Genomic DNA, 19,614 nt, shown 5'->3' with positions numbered 1-19,614 from the left:
GGGCTCACGCCGCGAGCTCCACGCTGCTCCTGACTCTTGTCTGCCTGCTCTATTATTGAATGAGCTACTTAACCTTGATAAAGACACCCCGACTCCCTCAAGGTTCCTGCTCCTTTAGCGTTGGCGAGTGTCTCTGCAAATATAAGTTAATGGACAGATAACGCAGGGTATGTCATGAGCTGATATCCTATTCTGAAATATGTGCTGTAGACGACAGTATTGGTGACAGTATTATGAGTATTCATTAGATGTAGTAGGGATGCAGTATATTTTGCTACTTTTTGATGATTATTATGGGACTGTATGTGAGACCAAGTGTTACAGCGATTTTACCATGGTAATGGGGTGCTATAAGAAATGCATAGCAGGAAGCATAGTACCTAAAATGATCACCCATGGTAAAACCACTGTGATGCATGGTCTTACATATCTAATTGTTTTTTTTTATATGACAACATCAGTAACATGGATTAAATTATTAAAAATGAATAAATAATATTACTATTATTAATAATTTTACTTTTAATATAAATAATATTACTTGGTAACACTTTAGTCTAGGTACTGTAACAATTGACACCATTAACTACTGGCATATTACCTGCCTATTATTAAAATATTAATTGTTTATTAGTATGTATAAAGTATCATCACATTCTACACCCGTAATCCTACCCAAACTTTATCCCTCATATTATCTTATTAACTATAAATAATCAGCCTATTAAAAGTTTATTGAACTAATAGTTTTCATTAATGGTTTGTTAAGGGGATAGTTCACCCCAACATTTGCTTTTTGTTTACTCACTTTCAGGTGGCTTCAAATCTACGAGTTTCTTTCTTTCTGTTCTTTAACTATTTACTTCCATAGTGTGACAAAGAGATACTTTGATAGTCAATGGTTACAGGTTTCTAACATTTTTAAAAATATTTTCTTTGTGTTCAACAAAAGAAAGACAATCACATGCTCTTAGAAATAAAGGTATTAGAGCTGTCACTGGAGTGGTGCCTTTTCAAAAGGTACACATTTGTAACAAACAGGTCCTTATTAATACCTCAAGAGTACATATTAGCAGCTGAAAAGTAAAAAAGTGTACCTCTTGAAATGTTTACATACTAATAGATAGCTTTGAATTACCAATATGGACCATTTTAGCACAAACTTGTATTTTCTAAAAGGTACCACTGCAGTTCTCATATTATTATTATTTTTTTGAGAGTGTATAAACTGTAACTAAAGAGAAATTGAGATTGTTAAACTAGTCTCTATTTTTTTCCATAGCTGTGTGCACATATTTAAATTGTTTAAATATAATAAAACTATTTTGTAAAAATGATTCACATCATTGTTTTTAATATAATAATTAAGCATTTGATAGAGACTTCTTTGAAACGTGCAGATAGCAGTAGTGTTAAAGTAAGCATTAACTCAACAAAATCATTCAGACATAAACAGTAAGCATTAACTGATATAGCTGAAGTCTTCATACGTGGCTCATAATCATCTTAAATGCAAAATACCTTTAGGCCTGTGTGTTCAAGAGAAATATGTCTTTTTTATTTGTATTTCTGAACTGTTGTGCAGAAATAGCGTGACATTGTGTTTAAGCAGCACGTGCTCTTCCAGATTGTGGAAATAGAATCACAGGCGGTTTTCTGAGGATGTCCCACTGAGATCCAGCTGATGGCCAATGGAAATGTGATTACCAGGTCCCCAAAGTGCGATCTGTCACACATTACACTCCACCCTGTCAGAACTCACTGCGATCCGGCGCAGTGGAGATGGAATTGTTAGAGACAGCCATCAGCTGTTTGAAAAGCCGCCTGCAAACCTATGCCTTAACCAGTCTCAGAAGAATCACCATTAGTCAAATTACAAAAGAAAATTAACAATATCACCTTTTGGGCATGGCTTATATATCATTGAAAGACCATTGATCGATCAATAAATCAGTTTAGACCAGCATTATGTACTATATGAAGTCTCTAGTATTTTGCTTTTTGATTATCAATTGCAGAGTATTGACAACAGATGCTCATATATTACTGAGTATTATATTATATTATATTATATTATATTATATTATATTATATTATATTATATTATATTATATTATATTAGTTAATTAATTAAACTTCTCAAAGAAGACCTATTATGCTTTTTTTATAAGATATAAAAAAAGTCCCTATTGTTTAAATGTAAAATTTAAGCTCAAAATACCACATAGATAATTTTTTATAACTCTTTGAAACTGCCCCTTTTAGGCTTTGACCCAAGTTGTGTTGTTTTAGTAACTGTCGCGTGAAATTCAAAAGAGATTGTACACTTTTCAAAAGAAAGCGGGGCTACATATACATATGTGTCAGCATGGCGGCAGATTCAAAACAGGACTAACGTTATCTCTGTAAAAAATTGAAAATGTCAAAATAAGTGGCTCTGAAGAAGGTAAATAATGTAGACTGTGGTGTTCATTTGTGAATTCTAAAACTCCACATTTATAATGCCTATAGAACTCTAGGGGCAGACGGCTGCTTTTCACTCAGGGCTGTTAATGCTAATGAGGGAGAGATCATCACTAATGGGCAGGACTTTTCCCCTCAAATGACATGTACAAAGGGTGAATGTCAATCTAAGTGGTTCTGCAGGCTGTTTTTATTAAGTGTGCTTAAAAATAGAATTTATAAATTTTTACCATTAGACGCTGGCTATATTCACACAATGTTGCCACAGAACTGTTTAAACCCCTGATTTTTGCACAGTAGAATCATTAAAATCCCTTTTAAATATATTCTTATAAGATTCATTAACTTTTTTTAAAAATGTAATATTAATTTTAGTTCACAACATACTAATTTTAAGTGTAATGCATAGCTAACTGATATTAACAAACGAACGCTACCATATACACAATGTATATACCAAAATTAAAAAAAAGGTCTCAATACTTTGTTTTCTAATACTCATTGATTCATATTTATCTAGTCTAGTCAGTTCATTAAAACAGAGAGTATGTTTACATGGACACCACTAATCCGATTTTAATGCGATTAAGACAATACTTCGATTAAGAGTCTACCATGTGAACAGTGATTTTTGATTAATTTAATCTAATTAAGGTCCTAAACTAAACAGAAATCGAATTAAGACGTGGAGTATGCCGATTTTAATCACATTATTGAAATGCAGTGCAGACATGTAAACACCTTAATCAAAATATTACCATTGTGTAGGATTTTCTCTGCATTTTAAGACAGGATGTTCCATACACACTACTCTTTGCACCTACCGAGTCAATGAAGGACCACAGACACTTGCATTGTGAAATGCAGAGTTTTTTTTTTTATTATTATTAGGCGTGTGGAATCAAATTCCATTAAAACTTCATTCTTCCAGCAGTTCATACTCGCATCCAATATCTCATTTGCCACGGGGGCATGCATTAAATGTTCCTGAATGAAAGTGAAAGTGCCAAACTGCAGTTAAAGTCAACAAATTAAAAAAAGAAACAGCCGAAATTACATGAAACTCCAATGGAAATGTGGATAGCGTGGTCACACAGTGACATTTATCAAATTTTGTGCTATAACATGTAAAACAGGGTCATGAAAGGAACATTCAAAAAGCATCTCATGTAAACATCTAAATCATATTATTGTCTTATTCGGATTAAGGCAAATAATTAGATTGCTGATGTCCATGTAAATGTAGTCACTGTAAAGTCATTCATGCAAATAAATCAAACTTGCCAACTCTTAGCAGGTGTGATGTCAAAGCCTTAGAAACATAACATAACAACCAAATCATCACAATACTAACAATATTATTTAATTATAAGCCGATAGATTTTAGATTTCACTATTGAAAAGTCAGATTTCACACTAGTTACAGAAACAAAGACGACTGTTTGAAGGGGAACATGAGACATTTCATCATCCTCTGTGACAAGTTCCAAGAGCCTTTAAACTGTCGAAATTCAATCCAGCCTTCGAAATTTTTCCATTTGAGACATAAGAAACAGTTTAGACAATAGCCTTGAGTAATACAGGGTATTACAGTGAATGTCCCGCTGTCCTGTTTAAAGTTTAGATTTGGATTACAGGCTTCTTTGCATCAGGAAGCTTGGTGTCATACAGAGAGCTCTTTTAATATCTGCTTATGTACAGAGCTCTGCTTAAAAGCACAGTGCCTGTATCGCAGTCAAGGTTAAATCTGAATATTTTACACCATTTAAGTGTTAAAAGCTTTAGAGCTGTGTATGTATGTGTGTGTGCGAGCGAGAGAGATCATAAGAGTGGGTGTGGAAATGGCTGTGACGATGTCAAAAAAGTGCAATAATTAAATATGTTCTCAAGGACACAATGACCATTTGCGAGTGGAAATGATCCCGGTGGCTGAATGCGTCAGTGTCTGCATTGTATTTGTTGCTGCACGAGCGCTTCATCATGGCTCATATGTCCTCATATTGTTCTGCCAAAACTGTCTTGCAAATAACAAGACATGAATGCCAGATCAAGAGTCACTCTGTACCCACACGTGCTTGAATCTTTTTTTTTTTTTACACTAAGACAGATTGGAGATCCTACAGATTAGGAGGGTTTTCTTTTAACACAGTTATGAGGATAGCTTTTCTTACCTTAATCACTGCTAATAATCTGGCTTAATGTCTTTGAGCAATTAAAACGTTTTACATGGCTCAACTGTTAATCACAAAACAGATTTCTAAGGCACACATTTGGGTTGGGAAAAATTGCATCTGGGATTGGGAATCATTCACTTTCACTTGGACTACAATCCCGTCACCATATAGACTTCAAATCCTTTCATGCACCTCACACAAACCTGTTCCGGTTTTCCTTTGATTACACACACACACAGAGCTGGAAGCTGCTTATGAATTGATAACTAGAATTATTTACACACATCATACACACACACACTTCTGGGCTGAGTCTTGTTTTACTGTACTGTGACATTATGACACGGTTTCCCTTGTCTTGTCTAGTCTTGTATTGACCTTTGCTTTATTTGTTTACAAAGTTTGCCGCCTGTACCGACGCACACCTGTTTTTTGACCTCAACTTTGGATTATCTGTGTGTACCTGTTTGCACCAGTTTTGACTGTTGCCTGTCTGATCAATGTCTAATAACCTGCACGTGGATCCTCAACTCCTCAGTATCAGTTAATATAAATCATAATTATAAATTTATTCATTTAGTTAACAATTTATTTTAAAGTAAAATACAAATAGATTACAACATGTTATATAAAGTGGTTTTATGTAGTATTCAGAAAACTTTATTTTCGTGACACCAGTGGCCATTAATTGAACTAAAGCCAGTACTTTATTGTTTGTTTCAAATTTGTGCAAAGTAGACAAACAATAAGGGAATTTTTTTCAGGTGAAATTTCCTTTTTTTATTGAAACTACATTCCAAATAATCTATGGGCTCTATTTTAATGATATAAGAGCAAAGTCTAAAACAGCTGCCGCATGTCCGAATCCACATTTGCTTTTTTAAGAACAGATTATTTTATTCATTATTATTATTATGAGTTGGCTGTGTTTTGGGCATAATGTGCATTAAATCAACCAGACTCTCTTCTCCCATTCCCTTTAAGAGTCTGTTGCGTCGCATCATGGCATATTCGTTATTTACATGGTGGACTTTATAAGCAGAAAAACTGATTGCTTCACTAATGAGAAAATGGTTAAAGACCATCTGACCAAGGTTCAAATTAGTTAAGATTACTAAATTCACTCTAATTTCTTGCAAACAAGTAAATGAGCAATAACAGCGAAGTGTGGTCAAAAAAACTGAATTATATTTAAACACTTTCTATTCCTTTGCCTCATTTGAGGACGCATACATCTCTGAAACAAATCATAAAAAAATTTAATTATCTAAAAGTGCATTTAGTAAATACTAATAGGTTACACGGTGGCTCAGTGGTTAGCACTGTCGCATCACAGCAAGAAGGTCACCGATTCGAGTGCCGACAGTGTCAGTTGTCATTTCTGTGTGAGTTGCATGTTTTCCCTGTCCTGTTGGCGTGGGTTTTCTCTGGGTGCTGTGGTTTTCCCCCACTGTCCAAAGACATGCAGTATAGGTGATTTGGGTAAGCTAAATGGACCGTAGTGTATGTGTGTGAATGAGTGTGTGTGGATGTCTCCCAGTACTAGGTTGCAGCTGGAAGGGCATCCACTGTGTAAAATATGTGCTGTCTAAATTGGCGGTTCATTCTGCAGTGACCACGCCTGATAGCATAAAAATGAAAAATAACATGTACAAAAGTATTTACAGCCTTTGCCGTCAAGCTCTAAATTGAGCTCAGGTACATACTGCTTTTAGAGATCATTTTTGAGATGTTTCAGCAGATTTATTTGAGTTCACCTGTGGTAAATTCAGTTGGTTGGACATGATTTGAAAAGGCATTCACCAGTCTATGTAAGGTCCCAGGGTTGACAGTGCATGTCAAAACACAAACCAAGCATGAAGACTGTGAATACTTATGTACATGTGATTTTACAGGTTTTTTTTATTTAATATAAATATGCAACAATTTCAAAAAATCTTTTTTCACATTTTCATGATGGGGTATCGTGTGTAGAATTTTGGGGAAATAAATAAATTTAATTTATTTTGGAATAAGGCTTTAACATAAAAAAAATAGAAAAAGTGAAGCACTATGAATACTTTCCAGATGCACTGTAGCCTAATTATAATAATTAATTGATCTGATACTTTTATTAAGATTAAAACCTTTTTGTAAATTATGAAATTTCCTATGGCAAATTAAAAGCCAACACATGCCTAGACTGTCCCTCATCAGAAAAGTGGTTGAAAGTGGACAATAGAAACACATTTAAATGCCAGGTGTGAACAGAAATGTATCTCCTTTGTCCAAAATGCACCTTAATACCAGGTGTGATGCATGGTCTTACATATCTAATTGTTTTTTTTTATATGACAACATCAGTAACATGGATTAAATTATTAAAAATGAATAAATAATATTACTATTATTAATAATTTTACTTTTAATATAAATAATATTACTTGGTAACACTTTAGTCTAGGTACTGTAACAATTGACACCATTAACTACTGGCATATTACCTGCCTATTATTAAAATATTAATTGTTTATTAGTATGTATAAAGTATCATCACATTCTACACCCGTAATCCTACCCAAACTTTATCCCTCATATTATCTTATTAACTATAAATAATCAGCCTATTAAAAGTTTATTGAACTAATAGTTTTCATTAATGGTTTGTTAAGGGGATAGTTCACCCCAACATTTGCTTTTTGTTTACTCACTTTCAGGTGGCTTCAAATCTACGAGTTTCTTTCTTTCTGTTCTTTAACTATTTACTTCCATAGTGTGACAAAGAGATACTTTGATAGTCAATGGTTACAGGTTTCTAACATTTTTAAAAATATTTTCTTTGTGTTCAACAAAAGAAAGACAATCACATGCTCTTAGAAATAAAGGTATTAGAGCTGTCACTGGAGTGGTGCCTTTTCAAAAGGTACACATTTGTAACAAACAGGTCCTTATTAATACCTCAAGAGTACATATTAGCAGCTGAAAAGTAAAAAAGTGTACCTCTTGAAATGTTTACATACTAATAGATAGCTTTGAATTACCAATATGGACCATTTTAGCACAAACTTGTATTTTCTAAAAGGTACCACTGCAGTTCTCATATTATTATTATTTTTTTGAGAGTGTATAAACTGTAACTAAAGAGAAATTGAGATTGTTAAACTAGTCTCTATTTTTTTCCATAGCTGTGTGCACATATTTAAATTGTTTAAATATAATAAAACTATTTTGTAAAAATGATTCACATCATTGTTTTTAATATAATAATTAAGCATTTGATAGAGACTTCTTTGAAACGTGCAGATAGCAGTAGTGTTAAAGTAAGCATTAACTCAACAAAATCATTCAGACATAAACAGTAAGCATTAACTGATATAGCTGAAGTCTTCATACGTGGCTCATAATCATCTTAAATGCAAAATACCTTTAGGCCTGTGTGTTCAAGAGAAATATGTCTTTTTTATTTGTATTTCTGAACTGTTGTGCAGAAATAGCGTGACATTGTGTTTAAGCAGCACGTGCTCTTCCAGATTGTGGAAATAGAATCACAGGCGGTTTTCTGAGGATGTCCCACTGAGATCCAGCTGATGGCCAATGGAAATGTGATTACCAGGTCCCCAAAGTGCGATCTGTCACACATTACACTCCACCCTGTCAGAACTCACTGCGATCCGGCGCAGTGGAGATGGAATTGTTAGAGACAGCCATCAGCTGTTTGAAAAGCCGCCTGCAAACCTATGCCTTAACCAGTCTCAGAAGAATCACCATTAGTCAAATTACAAAAGAAAATTAACAATATCACCTTTTGGGCATGGCTTATATATCATTGAAAGACCATTGATCGATCAATAAATCAGTTTAGACCAGCATTATGTACTATATGAAGTCTCTAGTATTTTGCTTTTTGATTATCAATTGCAGAGTATTGACAACAGATGCTCATATATTACTGAGTATTATATTATATTATATTATATTATATTATATTATATTATATTATATTATATTATATTATATTATATTATATTATATTATATTAGTTAATTAATTAAACTTCTCAAAGAAGACCTATTATGCTTTTTTTATAAGATATAAAAAAAGTCCCTATTGTTTAAATGTAAAATTTAAGCTCAAAATACCACATAGATAATTTTTTATAACTCTTTGAAACTGCCCCTTTTAGGCTTTGACCCAAGTTGTGTTGTTTTAGTAACTGTCGCGTGAAATTCAAAAGAGATTGTACACTTTTCAAAAGAAAGCGGGGCTACATATACATATGTGTCAGCATGGCGGCAGATTCAAAACAGGACTAACGTTATCTCTGTAAAAAATTGAAAATGTCAAAATAAGTGGCTCTGAAGAAGGTAAATAATGTAGACTGTGGTGTTCATTTGTGAATTCTAAAACTCCACATTTATAATGCCTATAGAACTCTAGGGGCAGACGGCTGCTTTTCACTCAGGGCTGTTAATGCTAATGAGGGAGAGATCATCACTAATGGGCAGGACTTTTCCCCTCAAATGACATGTACAAAGGGTGAATGTCAATCTAAGTGGTTCTGCAGGCTGTTTTTATTAAGTGTGCTTAAAAATAGAATTTATAAATTTTTACCATTAGACGCTGGCTATATTCACACAATGTTGCCACAGAACTGTTTAAACCCCTGATTTTTGCACAGTAGAATCATTAAAATCCCTTTTAAATATATTCTTATAAGATTCATTAACTTTTTTTAAAAATGTAATATTAATTTTAGTTCACAACATACTAATTTTAAGTGTAATGCATAGCTAACTGATATTAACAAACGAACGCTACCATATACACAATGTATATACCAAAATTAAAAAAAAGGTCTCAATACTTTGTTTTCTAATACTCATTGATTCATATTTATCTAGTCTAGTCAGTTCATTAAAACAGAGAGTATGTTTACATGGACACCACTAATCCGATTTTAATGCGATTAAGACAATACTTCGATTAAGAGTCTACCATGTGAACAGTGATTTTTGATTAATTTAATCTAATTAAGGTCCTAAACTAAACAGAAATCGAATTAAGACGTGGAGTATGCCGATTTTAATCACATTATTGAAATGCAGTGCAGACATGTAAACACCTTAATCAAAATATTACCATTGTGTAGGATTTTCTCTGCATTTTAAGACAGGATGTTCCATACACACTACTCTTTGCACCTACCGAGTCAATGAAGGACCACAGACACTTGCATTGTGAAATGCAGAGTTTTTTTTTTATTATTATTAGGCGTGTGGAATCAAATTCCATTAAAACTTCATTCTTCCAGCAGTTCATACTCGCATCCAATATCTCATTTGCCACGGGGGCATGCATTAAATGTTCCTGAATGAAAGTGAAAGTGCCAAACTGCAGTTAAAGTCAACAAATTAAAAAAAGAAACAGCCGAAATTACATGAAACTCCAATGGAAATGTGGATAGCGTGGTCACACAGTGACATTTATCAAATTTTGTGCTATAACATGTAAAACAGGGTCATGAAAGGAACATTCAAAAAGCATCTCATGTAAACATCTAAATCATATTATTGTCTTATTCGGATTAAGGCAAATAATTAGATTGCTGATGTCCATGTAAATGTAGTCACTGTAAAGTCATTCATGCAAATAAATCAAACTTGCCAACTCTTAGCAGGTGTGATGTCAAAGCCTTAGAAACATAACATAACAACCAAATCATCACAATACTAACAATATTATTTAATTATAAGCCGATAGATTTTAGATTTCACTATTGAAAAGTCAGATTTCACACTAGTTACAGAAACAAAGACGACTGTTTGAAGGGGAACATGAGACATTTCATCATCCTCTGTGACAAGTTCCAAGAGCCTTTAAACTGTCGAAATTCAATCCAGCCTTCGAAATTTTTCCATTTGAGACATAAGAAACAGTTTAGACAATAGCCTTGAGTAATACAGGGTATTACAGTGAATGTCCCGCTGTCCTGTTTAAAGTTTAGATTTGGATTACAGGCTTCTTTGCATCAGGAAGCTTGGTGTCATACAGAGAGCTCTTTTAATATCTGCTTATGTACAGAGCTCTGCTTAAAAGCACAGTGCCTGTATCGCAGTCAAGGTTAAATCTGAATATTTTACACCATTTAAGTGTTAAAAGCTTTAGAGCTGTGTATGTATGTGTGTGTGCGAGCGAGAGAGATCATAAGAGTGGGTGTGGAAATGGCTGTGACGATGTCAAAAAAGTGCAATAATTAAATATGTTCTCAAGGACACAATGACCATTTGCGAGTGGAAATGATCCCGGTGGCTGAATGCGTCAGTGTCTGCATTGTATTTGTTGCTGCACGAGCGCTTCATCATGGCTCATATGTCCTCATATTGTTCTGCCAAAACTGTCTTGCAAATAACAAGACATGAATGCCAGATCAAGAGTCACTCTGTACCCACACGTGCTTGAATCTTTTTTTTTTTTTTACACTAAGACAGATTGGAGATCCTACAGATTAGGAGGGTTTTCTTTTAACACAGTTATGAGGATAGCTTTTCTTACCTTAATCACTGCTAATAATCTGGCTTAATGTCTTTGAGCAATTAAAACGTTTTACATGGCTCAACTGTTAATCACAAAACAGATTTCTAAGGCACACATTTGGGTTGGGAAAAATTGCATCTGGGATTGGGAATCATTCACTTTCACTTGGACTACAATCCCGTCACCATATAGACTTCAAATCCTTTCATGCACCTCACACAAACCTGTTCCGGTTTTCCTTTGATTACACACACACACAGAGCTGGAAGCTGCTTATGAATTGATAACTAGAATTATTTACACACATCATACACACACACACTTCTGGGCTGAGTCTTGTTTTACTGTACTGTGACATTATGACACGGTTTCCCTTGTCTTGTCTAGTCTTGTATTGACCTTTGCTTTATTTGTTTACAAAGTTTGCCGCCTGTACCGACGCACACCTGTTTTTTGACCTCAACTTTGGATTATCTGTGTGTACCTGTTTGCACCAGTTTTGACTGTTGCCTGTCTGATCAATGTCTAATAACCTGCACGTGGATCCTCAACTCCTCAGTATCAGTTAATATAAATCATAATTATAAATTTATTCATTTAGTTAACAATTTATTTTAAAGTAAAATACAAATAGATTACAACATGTTATATAAAGTGGTTTTATGTAGTATTCAGAAAACTTTATTTTCGTGACACCAGTGGCCATTAATTGAACTAAAGCCAGTACTTTATTGTTTGTTTCAAATTTGTGCAAAGTAGACAAACAATAAGGGAATTTTTTTCAGGTGAAATTTCCTTTTTTTATTGAAACTACATTCCAAATAATCTATGGGCTCTATTTTAATGATATAAGAGCAAAGTCTAAAACAGCTGCCGCATGTCCGAATCCACATTTGCTTTTTTAAGAACAGATTATTTTATTCATTATTATTATTATGAGTTGGCTGTGTTTTGGGCATAATGTGCATTAAATCAACCAGACTCTCTTCTCCCATTCCCTTTAAGAGTCTGTTGCGTCGCATCATGGCATATTCGTTATTTACATGGTGGACTTTATAAGCAGAAAAACTGATTGCTTCACTAATGAGAAAATGGTTAAAGACCATCTGACCAAGGTTCAAATTAGTTAAGATTACTAAATTCACTCTAATTTCTTGCAAACAAGTAAATGAGCAATAACAGCGAAGTGTGGTCAAAAAAACTGAATTATATTTAAACACTTTCTATTCCTTTGCCTCATTTGAGGACGCATACATCTCTGAAACAAATCATAAAAAAATTTAATTATCTAAAAGTGCATTTAGTAAATACTAATAGGTTACACGGTGGCTCAGTGGTTAGCACTGTCGCATCACAGCAAGAAGGTCACCGATTCGAGTGCCGACAGTGTCAGTTGTCATTTCTGTGTGAGTTGCATGTTTTCCCTGTCCTGTTGGCGTGGGTTTTCTCTGGGTGCTGTGGTTTTCCCCCACTGTCCAAAGACATGCAGTATAGGTGATTTGGGTAAGCTAAATGGACCGTAGTGTATGTGTGTGAATGAGTGTGTGTGGATGTCTCCCAGTACTAGGTTGCAGCTGGAAGGGCATCCACTGTGTAAAATATGTGCTGTCTAAATTGGCGGTTCATTCTGCAGTGACCACGCCTGATAGCATAAAAATGAAAAATAACATGTACAAAAGTATTTACAGCCTTTGCCGTCAAGCTCTAAATTGAGCTCAGGTACATACTGCTTTTAGAGATCATTTTTGAGATGTTTCAGCAGATTTATTTGAGTTCACCTGTGGTAAATTCAGTTGGTTGGACATGATTTGAAAAGGCATTCACCAGTCTATGTAAGGTCCCAGGGTTGACAGTGCATGTCAAAACACAAACCAAGCATGAAGACTGTGAATACTTATGTACATGTGATTTTACAGGTTTTTTTTATTTAATATAAATATGCAACAATTTCAAAAAATCTTTTTTCACATTTTCATGATGGGGTATCGTGTGTAGAATTTTGGGGAAATAAATAAATTTAATTTATTTTGGAATAAGGCTTTAACATAAAAAAAATAGAAAAAGTGAAGCACTATGAATACTTTCCAGATGCACTGTAGCCTAATTATAATAATTAATTGATCTGATACTTTTATTAAGATTAAAACCTTTTTGTAAATTATGAAATTTCCTATGGCAAATTAAAAGCCAACACATGCCTAGACTGTCCCTCATCAGAAAAGTGGTTGAAAGTGGACAATAGAAACACATTTAAATGCCAGGTGTGAACAGAAATGTATCTCCTTTGTCCAAAATGCACCTTAATACCAGGTATAAACAGGGCCCTAGTTACATTCAGTTTAGACAGCTTCTAGCAGCTGCAGGACTTGCAACAAGTGTGATAAGTTCCTTTTATTTTAACAGTAATGATACTAGTTTTTGGAATAGGTCAGTAAGTCCTCCAAAAATATGTGATCAATCCAAAGATATTCAAACCCATTTCTTTATTAAACAAAGATTTCTCGATTTTCTGCCATCTTTATTTGAAGTTTTATGTTCAACCTTAAACCTGCCCCTTTGTTCCTCCTCTCAGATTCCCCAAAGGGCAGTGGAAATATTACTGCTTCCCAAGCACTTTCTGTCACTTGCAACCACGACCAGTGGATGAAATGAAAAAAGTCAGTTTAATGTGCTGTCCTTTCACCTCTCCCTCAGGAACTCTTGGAATAAATACATGAAGAAAGCAGCCCGGGAACAATGTTTTTAAGAACAACCACTTTGGTAGCTGTGACATGCTTTCTTTTTCAGTGCTTATACTGCGGCTAAAGTATCTTTTATTTAACCATGATAAACACAAAATATTCCCAGTGATGGTTTGCAGCTGGAAGAGCATTCACTGCATAAAACATATGCTGGATAAGTTGGCGGTTCATTCCGCTGTGGCGACCCCAGATTAATAAAGGGATTAAGCTTAAAAAGAAAATGAATGAAACACAAAATACTATAGCATATAACAAAATAGCACATTTTCTGATGTTTATGATCATTGTAAAAGTCTGCGATTATCCTGTGAATGACTTTGAATGTGCTCATCTATTAGTTGTTGGGTTTTTTTTTTTTTGTTTCAAAAATTGCTTTTGTTTGTTTGAAGTTTTAGTATCCCAAGGCTTGCGTAAGCCGCAGCACACATTTTTATCAGTTGCTCATTGCATGCTAAATATTTACTTATCATTAAGTGAATGAACCTTAATTCACACAGCCTAAGCACCTTATGCTCGCCTGCGTTCACTCGCACTCTAATGAATGTATGCAAATCCATCATAAATCTGAAGATTAGCTAAATCATTTTGCGGTGCTTGAAAAAACAAAGCATGAGCTCAATGGGTGCTCCTGTTTTTTTGCATCGTGCCTACACCAGATTTAGCAAGGCTCCCGTGTTCCTCTCTATACCTTTTCATAGCTCGAGATGAAGGAAAACGCTTTGTTTTAGCTGACAGGCCAAGGTCAAGCACGCTGAGGAAATTAGAGGGATGTTCCCAGCCAAGAGGTCAGGGTGCCAAAGTTCACTGGTCTTTAAATGAAATATCATGAAAAATGCAGAGGGGCAGGGATGGGACGGGATGGCAGAGCTATTTTGGAAAAATTGTTGAGCTGTTTATTTGCAAGTCATTGGAGCTGAAGTAATGCACCCTGGGAATTGCCACCAAACGCAGCGCTGCAACATCTGCTGTCCCTAAGTGAGTTAGAGCACGTCAGACATCTTTATGTCACTGCAGAGCCGTGATGGATGCGGCCCCTAGAAAACGTTGCATAAAAATCTGCTGCGCCGTTTTGGCCGTTAAGTGAAATTACTATTTAAATTAATGGTGCTGTCACAGTTTATCTGTGCAAAGAATGAACGCTGATTAGGGTATTAAACAATTAGCAATTTATCATACTGGTGGTTGATGGTAATTATAGTAGTGATGGTTTACCCAAAGAAAATAAACCAGGAGTCACTTCCTGTTAGAAGATTATTAAACCGCCTTTTCAGAAATATTGTTCTTTTTCTCCCTCAGTGTGATGATGCTTAATGCTAATCATTCATAATTCAAAAGATTCAGAATTTGACATAACCAAAAAAATGTTCAGTTACACCTTCTTTCTATTTGAAAATGCAGTTCGACTGTACGCAATGCAATCTTTTTGTTTTATGTAGTATGCAGCATGTAAATGTTTGAGGTCAATATTTTTCTTATTCTTGCCAAAAGCTGCAATTAATGATTAAAAATGTTGTAAAATATTATTAGAATAATTTCCTGTTAACGTATGTGATGACAAAGCTGAATTACTAATATATTAAAAGCTTAATTTAACAATCTGAATTATCAAAAAGAAAAAACTCTAGGGACTTTTAATCAATTGAATGCGTTCTTGCTCAGTACAACAACAATAACTTCTTTTAAATCCACTGAGTATTTTCACCCCCTCAGGTGTAGCTGTGTGTGCATGGCCGGTTTGTGTATGTTGAGTCAGGCCTCTGAGAAGGCGCTGATGCTTTTAGAGGTAATAGGAGAGGATGCAGATGTGGCTGCTGAGCGCTGATGGCTGATGGGAGGAGACAGTGGCCACATCGCCAGGTGAAGCTGATTGCTCATGCATCACAGCCGTCTGCATCTTTTACATGTCAGCTGCGTGTGTAGCTCGGCGACGTCGCTCGCAAATGCCCATTGAGCTTTAATGGCCACATGTTGGATGCCATGTTCTTGGTTAAAGAATGTGCTCACTTCAGACACATAAAATGAATGCGTGTCTCCACTGACAGCAATACATAACATAGCCGCAGTGCCTTTTCTAAGTGCCAACCAAACTATTTTGTTCTTTAACACTAAACTGCAGTTCAATGCTGCATTATAAACATGGATTTGGATTATGATTAAAATGCACCTATTATACTTCTTTAGATATTACATCTTAGGACTGGGTGATTTTTTCAAGGCAATGTTCATGCACATTTTTTGAGTAAAACTGGTTCTAGTAAACCTCCAGCACATGCATTTAGATGGAGCAGAGTTTACTCAATAAAGTACACTGATAAGTTACACAAAAAACTATTAATCATTTATTTATTTATTTATTTTTCATTTTGAGCATTATAAACAATAGATCAGGGTTGTTCAAACTTTGTCCTAGAGGGCCGGTGTACTGCAGATTTGAGCTCCAACTTGCCTCAACACACCTGTAAGGATGTTTCTAGAAAGAATTGGGGTTGTAACTAAACTTTGCAGGACACCAGCCCTTCAGGATCGAGTTTGGACACGCCTGCTCTAGAAAATGGATAGTAAAGCCTAAAGTGTCTTTTTTCCAAAGATACATGAACTGTGAATGTAGACAGGGCTTGACAGCATTTGAAAGCATTTTCACTAGCCACAATTTTGTTGTTGGGAGAATATATTTTTATATGCATAAATTTGACTTTGGCATGCTAAAATTACTTGATTTAGATTTTGTGTAATGTCCACATGACTTTTCAGGGTTTAAAACTAAGGATTTACCAGATGTGTCTCTGACCACAAAAAAAATAGTTATTTCTTAGCCACAATTTTTAATAATGTGTTAAGACAAGCAAAATATAGCTGTATACATGTTTTTTTATTAAACAAAACTTTTCTTAAATTTTTTTTTGGGCATTTTTAAAATAATTATTGCCATCTAAAACTATGCATAAACTGTGTCCTGGCAAAAAGTCCCAGATCACCAGTTAACTAAACAGGGAGTTAATCTCCTATTGAAGCAATTTTATTATATAAAAAAAAAACAATTAAACTATGTTAACAAAAATAACTATAATCCAAAGAAAGCTGGTAAAAAACATACCGTGTAATGAAAGGATCATGTTAACATTAGGCCTGTTAATAATCTGTTCAAAGAATGGTGAAAGAAAAGTGAAAGCAGTAACCGTTGCTGCTTACAAAATAACTATTTTTTTCAATCTCGAGCTCTTGAAAGCAGCAGGAATGTGGGTACGCAAGCATCACCTTTTGTCCAGTCTATTTTAAAGAGAACTGATTGTACCAGTTGAGTTTCCAGGCACGGTTACTTCGTGAAAGGAACTGGGAGCATGCATGTAAATAGTCGCTCGCATCACATCACTTGTGCGTGCGAGTGATCATCCTCTCATTCCGTATTGACCTGCTTTCTTTTGCTCGCGCAAAGACAGTTATTTTTGTCAGTCGTGCTGCTTCTTGATTCTAAGATCACATTTGCATGCATATTGGCTGATCTTTATTGTCGAACCCTGCTTTTAAGAAAGCTACAATTTGAAAATTATTTCCCACCAGCAAAAGTGGCCAGTGGGAGTGGCTGTTTTACCGGCAGCTGCTAAAATCTACCCGCATTTGGCGGGTTGGCGGGTGTTAATGTCAAACCCTGAATGTAGACCAAAATATTCAGCAACTGTTAATGTTTTAGCTTGGGAAGGCCATTTTTGAGAAAATGCATCTGAACCTGAGAAAAAGGACAGTGATATAGTCTCAGAAAACTTTTTACAGAAATCTCATTTTGCATGCTATCTTCATCAAATTTGAAATACAAACTTATGAAATACTTTGCTTTCAAGGCATATTGTATTACATTAAAGTGTTCTTGTGTTTGTATATGGAAAACATGTATTGAACACAGTACAATTTTTTTCTTTTTCATGACTTCAGAATTTATTTTAATGATACCTAATTTGTGTTTATAGCTCACTGGGGTCAAGAACTGTTGCTATTTAAAGTTAGGTTGATGTAAACCCCCAAAAATGAGTGCTGGCTAACAGTTTAAATCCAAATTCAGTTTAATCGATCAATAATGACACAGTTCAGATAATCTTTCTGTGATAATGACAGCTGTTTTCATCGCTCCTCAATGAACTACAGTGGTATTACATGCTACATGTGAAAGGGATGGCTGACGTGAAACTGACGTTTCAATACAGTGTCGAGATTCCAAAGCACAAGTGTTTCAAAACACTGCACCGAAGCATGATCCAAAACACCCAGGTCACATAACTAAAGTGTTTTAAAACACCTGGTCACATGACAACAGCGATTCAAAGCAACAGGTTTTTAAGAACGATTTCGAGACCTGGCGAATCTAGGTTTGACTGATATCCTGTAGCCTAGCGGAGCATGCAAGTGCAGAGAGTTACTGTGCTGTAAACTCTGAAATTAGGACTTGATGTATTTTATAAAGTTACATTTTTATGACCAAAGCAAGACATATTTATTTACTTATTGTTTGCACGGAAGTGAGACCAATGTTAATTGGTCAATGTTAATGACCAATCTATAGCTGTGTCACTCTGGATTCGAACCCATTATCTCTGCATGCTAGTCTGGAACTTGCTTTGACTGTTTCATGAAGCCTTGCATTGCCCACCACTAATGATAACATGTTTTTACTCCAAACTCACCTTAAAACTACAGTCTAGTGTTTTAAATAAATGAATGAATCGTTAGCCGTGTGTAAATTAGTCATGCTGAATCAATAAAAGCAGTTACAATTTCTGTTTATTCAGCAACCGCTATATTCGCCAGGGGATATTCTTGGGTTTCTTCCTTGTATTTAGACAGGTTTGCGGGTTTCAGAAAGAGCTTCATCTGGCCTTTGGAGCAGATTTACAACAAATCATACCATGCTTCCTACAGAAGATGTGCATGACAATCACAGCTTTGCACGATTGAGCCCTAATTCCTTTCATATCTTATGTTGTACAGTTGCTTGTAAATATAAATAGTGTAAAACATTCCCTACTATCTCCAACAAGAAATAACCAACTCTAAATTGCCTGAAATAAGTTATGAGTCTGGTTGACGCGGTGGCAAAGTAGGTAGTGCTGTCACCTCAAAGCAAGAAGGTCATTGGTTCGAGCCTCGGCTGGGTCAGTTGGAATTTCTGTGTGGAGTTTGCATGTTCTCCGCGAATTTGCGTGGGTTTCCTTCGGGTGCTCCGGTTTCTCCCTACAGTCCAAAGACATGCGGTACAGGTGAATTGGCTTTGCTAATTTGTCCGTAGTGTTTGATTGTGAATGAGTATGTATGGATGTTTCCCAGAGATGGGTTGCTGCTGGTAGGGGATCCGCTACATAAAACATGTGCTGAATAAGTTAGCAGTTCATTCCGCTGATGTAACCCCGGATTAATAAAGGTACTAAGCCGAAAAAAAAAGAATGAAGTTATGTGTCTTATTTCCTGCACAAACCTACCTTGTATTTTATCATTAGCATGTTATTGGCTTGGCGACGCGATGGCGCAGTGGTTAGCATATTCGCCTCACAGCAAGAAGGTCGCTGGTTTAAACCTCTGCTGGGTCAGTTGGCATTTCTGTGTAGAGTTTGCATGTTGCATGTTTTCCTCCTGGTGCTCCGGTTTCCCCCACAAGTCTAAAGACATGTGGTATAGGTGAATTCAGTATGCTAAAATTGACCGTAGTGTATGGGTGTTTCCCAGTGATGGGTTGCGGC

General features: G+C 35.4%; 1 protein-coding gene across 2 annotated transcripts in view; it reads left to right on the top strand.

The window, feature by feature from the left end:
• ush2a (Usher syndrome 2A (autosomal recessive, mild)) overlaps positions 1-19,614 on the top strand; it is a 412,815-nt gene that overhangs the window by 273,416 nt on the left and 119,785 nt on the right. The window lies entirely within an intron of this gene.

The sequence above is a fragment of the Danio rerio genome, chromosome 17 (assembly GCF_052040795.2).
Source record: "Danio rerio strain M-AB ecotype USA chromosome 17, GRCz13ab, whole genome shotgun sequence".
NCBI lineage: Eukaryota > Metazoa > Chordata > Actinopteri > Cypriniformes > Danionidae > Danio > Danio rerio.
Note: the sequence above shows the minus strand (reverse complement) of the source record. Positions and strands in the feature narration are given on the sequence as shown.